Genomic DNA, 13,787 nt, shown 5'->3' on the forward strand with positions numbered 1-13,787 from the left:
TTAGCAGGGTTGGAGTTGGGAGGTTTAAATCTCTGACTGTGGGAGTAGTAAAACCAGCAAGAGAGCCATTTGTTAGATCATGCTAATCAGTGGGTTAGGTCGCTCATTAAATCCGCTGAGCATGCTCGCTTAGTGATGTTCTTTTAATTAAAAAGCTGAAATTTGAAATCCTGGCGATCAAAAGGAAAAAGCGGCTCTTGAGAACATATTAAAACGTCATTGGGGAATGTGCTGGATGAATTAACCAGGGCTGAAACATGAAACAGGCTGCAGTCGCTGCCTGCCAGCCTACACGGTGGTTAGTTAGTTCGTTGGGGGTGGGGGTTGCAACTTGGGGAGGGATGGAGCGAGGGAGGGGGAGTACTTGATGCTTTGCTCCAGTCACTCCTCTCCCATCCCCCACTGCATGATCCCCCACAGGACCAGCAACGCCCAAAGCGACACTCCCCTTCTGGATACAGTCCCCCTAACGCCACCCCCACCAGGCAGGCGACCAGACCCCCTCCCCAAAAAAACAGTTCACGTCACCATCTTTACTGTTCGCATTCCCACAATCCTCCTCAAGACCTCACCCTCACCACACATCCAATGAGAGGTTGTCTGACAACGCTGTAATGGACTGACTGAAGCTCAGACAACAAAGCATGATAGCGGATTTAATTCTCTAAGCTCCCACAATATTGTCCATTATACAACACCAAGTGCACAATGAACCAAGAATGGAAGAAGAGGCAGTTAACTGACACCTCAATGTAGACATCTGACTCAGAGACCAAACAGTCAAACCATATGAGCTCTGGAGGGATGGGCGAGTATAAAAATGGTTTAAAAACTTTTGGAATTGTTCACACTTTCTACACTAACGTAACTGTGGCTTGGATCACTAACTAAAGCATACATTATCCTGTAAGGAGGGCAGATTGGTGATTGTCCAAAACCAATGTGCCCTTGGCCTCCAGCAGCGTGAAGGGGTTAATGGCTTGGTCCCATTGTTGGGAGACATCTGCTGTATGATTAACATGAGCACTTCATATAACACACAGCGATCCCACGTAGCCCCTCTGTGTTACTGGGGAGGGGTGACCGTGGAGAGAGCATGTTCTAACGCCTACGCAACACATTTGATGTAATTCATCTCGGAATGATGCAAAGCCAATTAAATTGCACAAAATTTATTCATTTGTTCGACTGCATCATAAAATGACTGATGAATGGAGCCAAATCTTCTTGCTCCACAATAAAACTAACAGTTGCCAAATGAATTAGTCATCTTTGGTCTGTGTCAGCGTGCACGTACGTGTACATGAAAATGGTCTGAAATGGGGGGTTATACAGTGCCTTCAGTAAGTGTACATACTGCTTGACTTATTCCAAATGTGTTACAGCCCGAATTAAAAATTACTTTTTTTTTCTCTCACACATCTACACACATTACCCCATAATGACAAAGTTATTTATTTATTTTTTAATTGCAAAATGTATTGAAAATGAAATACAAAAATATAATTTACACAAGTATTCACACCGCTGAATCAGCTGAGTCAACAAGTTACAATTACTAGTCTTTCTTGGTATGCCTCCAAGAGCTTTGCACACCTGGATTGTACAATATTTGCACATTATTATTCAAGCTCTGTCAAGTTGGTTGTTGATAATTGCTAGACAGCCATTTTCAAGTCTTGCCAAGCCAAGTCAAAACTGTAACTAGGCCACTCAGGAACATTCAATGTGGTCTTGGTAAGCAACTCCAGTGTAGATTTGGCCTTGTGTTGTAGGTTATTGTCCTGCTGAAAGGTGAATTTGTCTCTCAGTGTCTGTTGGGAAGCAGACTGAACCAGGTTTTCCTTTAGGATTTTGCCTGTGCTTAGTCTATTATTTTTACCCCAAAAAAACTCCATAGTCCTTGCTCATGTCAAGCATACCCATAACATGATGCCTTTACCACCATGATTGAAAAATATGAAGAGTGATACGCAGTGATGTATTTGCCCCAAACATAACACCTGTTGTATTTGCCCCAAACATAACACCTGTTGTATTTGCCCCAAACATAACACCTGTTGTATTTGCCCCAAACATAACACCTGTTGTATTTGCCCCAAACATAACACCTGTTGTATTTGCCCCAAACATAACACCTGTTGTATTTGCCCCAAACATAACACCTGATGTATTTGCCCCAAACATAACACCTGTTGTATTTGCCCCAAACATAACACCTGTTGTATTTGCCCCAAACATAACACCTGTTGTATTTGCCCCAAACATAACACCTGTTGTATTTGCCCCAAACATAACACCTGATGTATTTGCCCCAAACATAACACCTGTTGTATTTGCCCCAAACATAACACCTGTTGTATTTGCCCCAAACATAACACCTGATGTATTTGCCCCAAACATAACACCTGTTGTATTTGCCCCAAACATAACACCTTGTATTCAGGAAATAAAGTCAATTTCTTTGCCACATTTTGTTACCGTTTTACTTAAATGCATTTTTTTCTTCTGTACAGGCTTCCTTCTTTTCACTTTGTCATTTAGGTTAGTATTGTGGAGTAACTACAATGTTGTTGATCCATCCTCAGTAACTGTTTTAAAGTCAATATTGGCTTCATGGTGAAATCCCTGAGCAGTTTTCCTCCTCTTCGGCAACTGAGTAACGAAATCAAATCAAATTTTATTGGTCACATACACATGGTTAGCAGATGTTAATGCGAGTGTAGTGAAATGCTTGTGCTTCTAGTTCTGACAGTTCAGTAATATCTAACAATTCAACATCAACTACCTTATACACACAAATGTAAAGGGATGGAATAAGAATATGCACAAATAAATATATGGATGAACGATGGCCGAACAGCTTAGGCAAGATGCAGTAGATGTAATGAAATACAGTATTTACATATGAGATGAGTTATGTAAGATAAGTAAACATTATTTAAAGTGACATTATTTAAAGTGACTAGTGATACATTTATTAAACTGGCCAATGATTTGAGTCAGTATGTAGGCAGCGGCCTCTCTGAGTTAGTGATTGCTGTTTAGCAGGCCTTGAGATATAAGCTGTTTTTCAGTCTCTCGGTCCCAGCTTTGATGCAGCTGTACTGACCTCGCCTTCTGGATGGTAGCGGGGTAGACAGGCAGTGGCTCGGGTGGTTGTCCTTCATGATATTTTTGTCCTTCCTGTGACATTGGGTGCAGGTAGTTTGCCTCCGGTGATGCGTTGTGCAGACCATACAACCCTCGGGAGAGCCTCCCCTCTCTTCACTGGCTCTCGGGTGGTTGTTGACTCTAACCCTATTACGGGGGCTGAGTCACCGGCTTACTGGTGCTCGTCCATGCCGTCCCTAGAAAGGGTGCTTCACTTGAGTGGGTTGAGTCACTGACGTGATCTTCCTGTCCGGTTTTGGCGCCCCCCTCGGGTTCATGCCGTGGGGGAGATCTTCATGGGCTATACTCGGCCTTGTCTCAGGGTAGTAAGTTGGTGGTTTGATGATATCCCTTTAGTGGTGTGGGGGCTGTGCTTTGGCAACGCGGGTGGGGTTATATCCTGCCTGGTTGGCCCAGTCAGGGGGTATTGTCGGATGGGGCCACAGTGTCTCCCTACCCCTCCCGTCTCAGCCTCCAGTATTTATGCTGCAATAGTTTGTGTCAGGGGGCTAGGTTGTTATATCTAGAGTATTTCTCCTGTCTTATCCGGTGTCCTGTGTGAAGCTCTCTCTCACTCTGAATGATCAGCTATGAAAAGCCAACTGACATTTACTCCTGAGGTGTTGACCTGTTGCACCCTCTACAACCACTGTGATTATTATTATTTGACCCTGCTGGTCATCTATGAATGTTTATAACAGTACATGGCCAAGATGTTCAATCTCCACTCGGCACAGCCAGAAGAGGACTGGCCACCCCTCAAAGTCTGGTTCCTCTCTAGGTTTCTTCCAAGGTTCCTGCCATTCTAGGGAGTTTTTCCTAGCCACCGTGCTTCTACATATGTATTGCTTGCCGTTTCGTGTTTTAGGCTAGGTTTCTGTATAGCACTGTGTGACATCGGTTGATGCAAAAAGGGCTTCATAAATACATTTGATTGATTGATTGTGGTTGATGGTGGTGCAGTTGCCGTACCAGGTGGTGATACAGCCCAAAAGGATGCTCTCAATCATGCAACTGTAAATGTTTGTGAGGGTTTTAGGTGACAAGCCAAATTTCTTCAGCCTCTTGAGGTTGAAGAGGCACTGTTGCGCCTTCTTCACCACGCTGTCTGTGTGGGTGGACCATTTGTTTGCCCGTGATGTGTACGCCAAGGTACTTAAAACGTTCCACCTTCTCCACTGCTCTCCTGTCGATGTAGATAAGGGGGTGCTCCCTCTGCTGTTTCCTGAAGTCCACAATCATCTTCTTTGTTTTGTTGATGTTGAGTGAGAGGTCCTTTTCCTGACACCACATTCCAGGTGCCCTCACCTCCTCTCTGTAGGCTGTCTCATCATTGTCGGTAATCAAGCCCACTACTGTAGTGTCATCTGCAAACTTGATGATTAAGTTGGAGGTGTGCATGGCCACGAAGTCATGTGTGAACAGGAAGTATGGGAGGGGACTGAGCACGCACCCTTGTGGGGCCCCAGTGTTGAGGATCAGCGAAGTGGAGATGTTGTTTCCTACCTTTACCACCTGGGGGCTGCCTGTCAAAAAGTCCAGGACTCAATTGCACAGGGCGGGGTTGAGACCCAGGGCCTTAAGCTTGATGATGAGCTTGGAGGATACCATGGTGTTGAATGCTGAGCTGTAGTCAATGAACAGCATTCTTATATAGATATTCCTCTTATCCAGATGGGATAGGGCAGTGTGATGGTGATTGCATCTTCTGTGGACCTGTTGTGGCGATATGCAAACTGAAGTGTGTCTAGGGTGGCAGCTAAAGGTGGAGGTGATATGATCCTTGGCTAGTCTCTCAAAGCACTTCATGATGACAGAAGTGAGTGCTACTGGGCGATAGTCATTTAGTTCAGTTATCTTTGCCTTCTTTGGTACAGGAACAATGGTGGCCATCTTGAAGCATGTGGGGACAGCAGACTGGGATAGGAAGCGATTGAATATGTCCGTAAACACACCAGCCAGCTGGTCTGCACATGCTCTGAGGACACGGCTAGGGATGCCATCTGTGTTTAGCTTGTCTGGAAGCAAGACGGTGTCTGTGATGTGGCTGGTTTTCTAGTTGGAGTCCATAATTGCCTGTAGACCCTGCCACATACGTCTTGTGTCTGAGCCGTTGAATTGCGACTCCACTTTGCCCCTATACCGACATTTCGCTTGTGTGATTGCCTTGCGTAGGGAATAACTACACTGTTTATATTTCGGCCATATTCTCCGACATCTTTCCAAAGTTTTGAATGTGGTCGTTCACGCTTTCAGTTTTGTGCGACATCTATCCACGGTTTCTGGTTAGGGTAGGTTTTAATAGTCAGAGTGGGTACAACATCTCCAATGCACTTCCTAATAAAAACTCACTCACAGAGTCAGCATATAAATCAATGTTATTCTCTGAGGCTTCCCATAACATTACCCAGTCCGCGTGATCAAAACAATCTTGAAGCATGGATTCCAATTGGTCAGATCAGCGTTGAATGGTTCTAGTCACGGGTACATCCTGTTTGAGTTTCTGCCTATAGGACGGTAGGAGCAAGATGGAGTCGTGGTCGGATTTGCCGAAGGGAGGGCGGGGAGGGCCTTGTATGCATCGCGGAAGTTACAGTAGCTGTGGTCCAGTGTATTGCCCACGTGGGTCCTACAGTCAATGTGCTGGTGTAATTTAGGTAGCCTTGTTCTCAAATTAGCTTGAGTTGAGTTCCTGTATGTTGTTATGATTACAACATGATTCGTTAATGATGAAGCATACACCCCTACCCTTCTTCTTCTTACCAGTGAGATGATTGTTTCTGTCGGCGTGACGCCGTTAGGAAGAACGCCTGTGACTTTGTAGTGACTGGGTGTATTGATACACCATACAAAGTGTAAACTAATATCTTCACCATGCTCAAAGGGATATTTACTGTCGGCTTTTTAAAAATTGGTTTACCCTTCTACCAATAGGTGCTCTTCTTTGCAAGGCATTGGAAAACATCCCTGGTCTTTGTGATTGAGTCTGTGTTTGAAATTCACTGCTCAACTGAAGGACCTTACAGATAATTGTATGTGTGGTGTACAGAGATGTGGTAGTCATTGAAAACAAATCAACAACTTGTTAAGCACATTTTTACTCCTGAACTTATTTAGACTTGCCATAGCCAAGTGGATGAATACTTATTGATTCAAAACTCCAGTGTTAATCTGCAAAATTGTAATTATTCATCTACCTCCTCATGCCTTTTGCACACATTGTATATAGACTCCCCCTTTTTTCTACTGTGTTATTGACCTGTTAATTGTTTACTCCATGTGTAACTCTGTGTTGTCTGTTCACACTGCTATGCTTTATCTTGGCCAGGTCGCAGTTGCAAATGAGAACTTGTTCTCAACTAGCCTACATAGTAAAATAAAGGTGAAATAAAAAATATATTTAAAAATATTCAGCTTTTCATTTTTTATGAATTTGTAAACATTTCTAAAAACATAATTCCACTTTGACATTATGGGGTATTGTGTGTAGGCCAGTAACAACATCTCAAATTTAAATTCTCCCAATCCAGCCGGTTGTGATACAGCCTGGATTCGAACCAGGGTGTCTGTAGTGTCTCTCGCACTGAGATGCAGTGCCTTAGACCGCTGTGGCAATCGGGAGCCCTATGCATAAATCTGATCCAAACCTGCAATCAAAACAATCAAGTGTAATTACCGAATGATTACTGGATATCCATTTTCTCCTCCTATAGAGCAAACCAAAACACTATGTCAGTCAGAAAATCAAAAAAGATCAAAAGCATCACAACCTAGCCTCACATTTCCTTCAACTGCTAGAATTAGAAAGGGCCTCTGGAGCACAATTAAAACCACTCAGACATTTTAATCAAGAATATTTTTGAAGCAGCCACATAATGCAGGGTCTCATTCTCACAGCCCAAGGGGAGATCTGGTTGATCTGGGCGAAGTAGAGCTAGGCCGTTCCTACTGTTTTTTTTGGACACCAAGCACTACAGCCTGACACAGTGGACAACTCTCCTCTGTATTAAAACCAAAGTAAATTCATTCTCTAGCATTCCACAGATATTTGTTTGTTATGCGAGAGCTACGCACCAAAGAAGAGGATCAGTGCAGTTCAAATCACAACATTTGCATATTAAAAGGAAAATCGCTGTCAACGCTATAGTAAAGAGACAGCATGCAGAGAAGTAGCCAAGCATAAGGCTGGTATTCAAGCATACTGATACTCATTCAATATGGATGTGATGTGGATGCAGGCGTGATCATGTCCATCAATGTCACGTGACTCAAACAGAAGAGTGGTTGAAGTTGAAAAACATAGGCAACATCCAATATTATAGACATTTCTCAAATAGTAGAGACTCTCAAACAGTGACCGATGACCCACTGCAAGGTAGTCTAACACTTTCTGAGCCATGGCTTAAGATTTTTAGAAAATGTGGACCTGAAACAGCCAATAATACCCTTGGAAAACCTCCATTTGAAAATAAATAATGGAGGTGACCTTGTTAAAAAATAATTTATTCCTGAATGCTGTGCAAGTGGTTGAAACAAAACATGTAAAATAATCAGATTCTGCCCAGTCCTTCGTGGCATGGCTGACAATCATGCCACTTAAAGAAAACAATCCGCCTAGTTTAATTGGAACAGCTGAAAGAGTAAGATTGATGCCATCTTCTAACAATGCCACCAAGCCTAGATGGCACAAGATCGTCATTGGCGTGGCTCCAGAAAAGAAACATATGGCTGGAAGGCCTCAGATTATTGGCATGACACCCTAATTGGTGCTAATAACCATATGAGTTTCAGCACACACTAGGAACCATTTCTTCATACCTACTACCAAAGCCTGAAGGCCCAATGCTGACATTCTACCCTCTTCAGAAAGAAGCCCATGAAACCAGGTCACTGTATAATTTCTCGATGGTTTGATGGTAAATGAGTGCAATGTAGCTTGCAAGTCAGCGATCTGTTAAATAAATATATGTGTTGCTCACAGCAGCACTAGAGCAACAAAACATGTTCATGTGACAGATTTTTTTACTCCACCAGACTACAATTACAGTTTCAAATGATGGAGGAGGAGGAGTGGTAAAGGGGTTTTATTGTATACATAATAGAAAGAGTACCCCAGGTCAGAAATGTGTGGCAATGCAGTGGATGGCTGAGCTATGAATAAAAAAAAAAACATCTAATCTATGGGGAAAAAAAGTATTTCAGGAAAAAACAGTATCTTCGCCAGTCTGTATATTAATCTGAAAGTAACCAACTCATACCTTAACAACATGGCGGCACAGACAGTACAGTATGAAGATAAGCATAGAAATCCCAGATCACACTTGTAGGCGATGTCATGGCAACGTTGGCTAGCTAAGCTCATGCGTAGAAACACGTCATCGGGTTGAACGTCTCACACCGAACTACGCATCTGCAGGCCGTCAAATCTGTTGTTTTTGACAAATGAGAGCATGTCAGTTTGACAATTTCACGAGGTTGGAGTAATAACTTGTTCAACAAAAGACATTGGCTCTAGTTTCTAAAATGAACAACTATGGGAGAATTTTTCACTTCTCTCGTTGACTTCTCAAACTCCGGCTTGGTCTGCTTGGTCTGCTTGGTCTGTGTTGCAAGCATTCCTGGAAGTCTCGCGATGTTGCGTCTCTGGATTTAGAAACTCTGAGGTTGGTGCTAACAGGCATGGTCAGACTCCCCCGAAGACTACAGGACCAGAACAAACAAGGGGGACAAAGACAGAGGGGTACAGACCCAGACAGAGCTAAATTCCACACCCCATTGTCTGCAGTGATAGTGGGGGACAACACAGATGACCCTAGAATATGTGATAATGCCACCAGGCCTGACCCCTACCAGCTCTAATCCAAAACACTGGGATGATGTCATCCCTGCTTATCCAGACCGTAAGAGCAACAAAGCGGAGAGAGAGAGAGAAAGAGGGAGAGTGAGAGAGGGGCTAGTCCCACAAAGGAGTCGCTCCCATAGAGAAAGCAGCCAACGGAAGGAAATCAGATACCCTCTCCACACATCTGTGTCACAAAACAAAAAGTTTAGACAACACAACCTGCCCACCCGGTGCTTTACTCTGGTAAGGGTTTCACAGAGAGGTTACAGAACTGTGAGTTGTTGACATCCATTAAACGTTAGCTTCTGTTCTCTCACCGTAAAAACAAATAACTAAGTGGTATCGTTCAAGAAGACAACCAAAGGCAAATAGTGCTGAAGGTTTCGGTCACCTTCTCCAAACTTAAAGCAATCAATTGTTTTGTCAGTAAAAAAATGGTAACCACACAGCGGCAGAATAGATTGTGTGTATCAAAATGGTTTGTCCCCTTCAAAAAAGGTCTAATGGTGAGAGAGAACAGTCAAGCAGTAGGACAGGTCACTGTGGCTGGCCTCACAGACCCCTGTGTCCAAAGAAAGACTCATTGGGATCTATGCTTCACTGGGGAGCGGGAGAGGGCAATAATTCGCTCAAAAGTAACCCTGTTGCACTTTAGAACTTATGTGCTGCCCCTCCCCCCATATTCCCTCCACAAAGGGACCTTGCCCCTTGTCCCCACCCACCAGGAATTTCTCAGGCATTGCTGGGGTCACCATGACAACTGGGTGCTTAACAAAGCATTTATCTTATGCATTCTTCCTTTCACAGGGGAGAGAGGGAACAACAGTCAAAGGAGAATTGGGGAGAAAAGAAGGAGGGTGGAGGAGCTTGAAAGGATGGGGAAGGGGGCCGTGGAGAGGCTGCTGAGAATCATGGACACGGGGAGATAGAAGAGGAGGGATACATGACTGATGAATGTAAGAGGGAAAGAATCAAGGTGATAGGTGATGTTAGAGTGAAGAGCAGAGGTGGTGGACAAAGTGCCACAGACATTCCAAGCAGAGCTGTGACTAATGTCTTCTTGGGGGGCAACAGAGGTATGGAGAGAGATAAAGGGCCATTACAGACAAGTCAGCACAAACATACACACCGACAGACAGGTGCTACACATCATGGAAATTGTATGGCATATTGCAGGACAGTGTAAAGGCCAAGGGTATTTCTGAGAATAAGCACAAGTTCTCAACTTCTTGCTCCCCCTTTATCCATGTCTGCGTAGTCATGGGGAAAACCCATTGGCTTCAAACACTAACCGTTCTGCCCCTGAACAAGGCAGATGACCCACTGTTCCTAGGCCGTCAGTGAAAATAAGAATTTGTTCTTAACTGACTTGCCTAGTTAAATAAAGGGGGGAAAAGGGCGAGACAAAAACTGCTACACTAGTGCATTCACCCATACCTCAGCTAATATTAGAGCCAGTCAGACCATGTCCCCTGGCAGCAACCAGCCACAGAGGAAGTCCATCCACAGACAGTCTTAATACACTGTAATGGAATTACATCAACTGGGACTGGCTTGACGCAAATTTAGATGTGATGAATGAGTGGCTTCCTAAAAAAGTCCACTCTTGTCCTGTTATGTTGTGTGGTGAATGGTGACGGTGGGAATATGGACACCTTACAAAACACAGAATATGGACTCACTGCCTGGGCTGTGTGGGAGTCGGGAGAACTGTCTCACATTCAAATAAGATATTTCAATATTCAAAACAAGCTGAACATTGTAAATGCAGTTAGTCTTTTCAAACAATATTTGCATGTGTAATGGTCTTGAAATAGGATTTGTGACAGATAATCACAGTGCAATGTACTACAGAAATTGATTCTGTTGTCAACATCTTAGTCCTAATTCCAAATTCAGATCCAACTCCTTTCACATTTCCTTAATCCCAGTGGAACCGATAAATGTGTAGTCTGATGACATAGGGAGTTCACCAAGACTGGAACTGAGAACAGTTTGAGGTCAGGGGTCAGCTGTGATGCTACAGAGGGTTTGGTGAGAGGAGTTTCCCTATGGAAAATCCCCAGTATACTGACTACTGATGATAAAGCCAGTGACAGTACCTCCCGGGGCAGAGACCACCTAGGTAGACAACATAGCATGCTTGCTACTAGCATGTCATCTATGAGCTAATGCATGCCTTGCCGTGCACTCTGAGGCAAATCAAGCTGCTATGTTCAGTCAGAGGGGAGAGCTTGACCATTTCATCTCAGTGCTGATGACTATAACAGTGGGTATGTGCAGTATGTTGCCTACAGAGGCATCTGGCTTCACACATTTCATCAAAGGAACAAACATTCCAAAGTAAATACCATGGTGTTTATTCTAGAACGATATTCAGGTAAGAACACAGGGGGAGAGTATTGCATCAAACTCAGTAGTGAGGATGAGAGGAAGGAAGATAAATCCCCTCAGCATCAAAAGCACACACACATTAATGCAAGCTCACACATTAATGCAAGCTCACACATGCAAGAAGCAGCAGTAGATCAGCTCAGCAGTATATCAACGCTGGAGCAACAGTGCACAGGTTCTGCCACATCAATTATCCATCTGCCAGCCTGGTACAACTCCTGGTTGGGCTGATCTGGTGTCAGTTCTGTTGCTCAGCTCAGGAGGGAGAATAGGATCCAATAATCCTCACAAATCTGTAATCAGATGTATTTACAACCGTAATCTGGGCAGCAGCAATTAATCCAGAGATTTCAACACCCACGACCAGTGACACGGAACGTCTAATCCAGCACATTAGCCAGGTTATCCCTCGTACCCAAGTTTATTGATAAGGGACATACGCAGAGCACCATGGCTGAAAACTGGCTGCCTAATTGGCTAAACAAAGGATTCATTCAAATGTATAATTGCCAGGGCTGCTATCTGAGCAGCTACAAAGAGTGCAATATGGACCCACCATGCCAATCAAAGGCTATTCAACCCTGCACCACTCCGATTAAACAGTATAATAGAGATGTAATATAGCTCTTTTCAACCCTTTTCAGACCTTTTGTTGTTCCTCAGCATATCTAGATAGTGTAACAATATATACCTGAAGTGATGCACCTTAGCAGTATAATGTATGTGGTTGAAGGGATATGACCTGTTCCATTTCATCACAGACTAGCTAAGGTTAATGGAATCACCCATCATATGGCATCACCTCATAAATCACAGAGCAGAAAGGGAAGATAATGGAAGGATATGAAGTCGTCAAGGGAAGAGCTCTCAGAATTGGGGTCAACAACTTCTATTCTACAGGCAGGCACCAGTACCGTTCATTTAAGTCTCTCCCTCCCTCTCCATCTCTCTACCATAAGCCCTCTTTATTTACCTTTCTCATTACCTCTGCATCTTCACAAGTTCTATCCATCTTACACCAACGTGATTTTCCTATCCTTTCTATGAACCACCTCCCTCTCTCCTTCTTCCCCTCTTTCACCCGGCGGGGTATTGACACACATACCCCAGCAGGTGCGGGACGCGGCGAGAAGCCGGCCGTCTAATTGGTCCTTGGTAGAGTCACAGCTGTTGCCCCCAACAAGGGCCTAGCATGAGCTCCTCTCGCCTGCCTCTGAATCGATCGCTGGCCATTGTCTCCCAGAAAGACAGACAGCCATCTCATCTGTCACCGGGGACTCACCCATTAAAGAGGCTCCAGGGAGGAGAAGCAGTAAAAACACAAAACAACAAAGCAGCGCTCCAATACATTATAATGGCTACCCACTGCTGACCATGTAGTATCTGGCACTCAGGACCAACTCAGCCAGCCTAGCACTGTCTATTGGTCTAGTAAATAACTCAAAATAGGAATGCTATACTTATATTCACCAATCATTCCATGATGATATCTGACCCTCTCACATTAGACTACACCTGTGCATCCATCAGAGTAAAGATTTTTTAAAATAGGAAAGTTTTAATCCATCTGGTTAAACTTATTTTATCTAGTTATATGGGCGCTTTGATGTCAAATCCCACATTTAAAAAGGTGCCGTTTGCTGCGGTTGCTCCTCGCTTTTAATTAGAGCCAAGGCCATAAAGGAATCAGCTCTACAGCCTGGCTCCCAGAAAGCAAGGGCCACAAATCTCTCTTCCAACTCTCCCGCAGGGATTCAAGTTTAGTCACATTTTGTAGCAAATAAGATGCTCTGTAATTAGTGCTGACAGGTGAAAATACCAGTGCAGAGTGCAAACTCAAAGACAAACACGAGGTTAGAGAAGACCACGCAAACTCAAAGACAAACACGAGGTTAGAGAAGACAACGCAAACTCAAAGACAAACACGAGGTTAGAGAAGACCACTCAAACTCAAAGACGAACACGAGGTTAGAGAAGACCACGCAAACTCAAAGACAAACACGAGGTTAGAGAAGACCACGCAGCTCCCTGGTTTCCATGAGCTGGCTACTAGAACTCTCCAAACGCTTTATCTTTGCAGTGAGTCAAAAATTAATTACTTTCCGGTCTAAAAGGTGTATGTTCATAGATGGCTCTGTCCATCATGGCTTGAAACATGACATATATAGGCCTAGCATAAAATATAGCCATAAGGCCTATGTTTGGTTCATGCTATATTTGTTAACAAAGGCAATTCAAATGCTGAGAGAACAATGTAAACACAGGGTGTGTCGTGCTCAGTCTGATATTACAAAGAATGACTGAGTAACTAGGGAAATATCATGCCAATCTGGTATGTGATACAAAATATGTGGGGAAAATGTTGTTTTATCCTAGTTTGACATCAAATGTCATATTA

General features: G+C 43.8%; 1 protein-coding gene across 4 annotated transcripts in view; it reads right to left on the bottom strand.

The window, feature by feature from the left end:
- The window catches only part of celsr2 (cadherin, EGF LAG seven-pass G-type receptor 2), an 87,033-nt gene that overhangs the window by 68,694 nt on the left and 4,552 nt on the right, over window positions 1-13,787 (bottom strand). The window lies entirely within an intron of this gene.

Source organism: Oncorhynchus gorbuscha, linkage group LG18, assembly GCF_021184085.1.
Source record: "Oncorhynchus gorbuscha isolate QuinsamMale2020 ecotype Even-year linkage group LG18, OgorEven_v1.0, whole genome shotgun sequence".
NCBI lineage: Eukaryota > Metazoa > Chordata > Actinopteri > Salmoniformes > Salmonidae > Oncorhynchus > Oncorhynchus gorbuscha.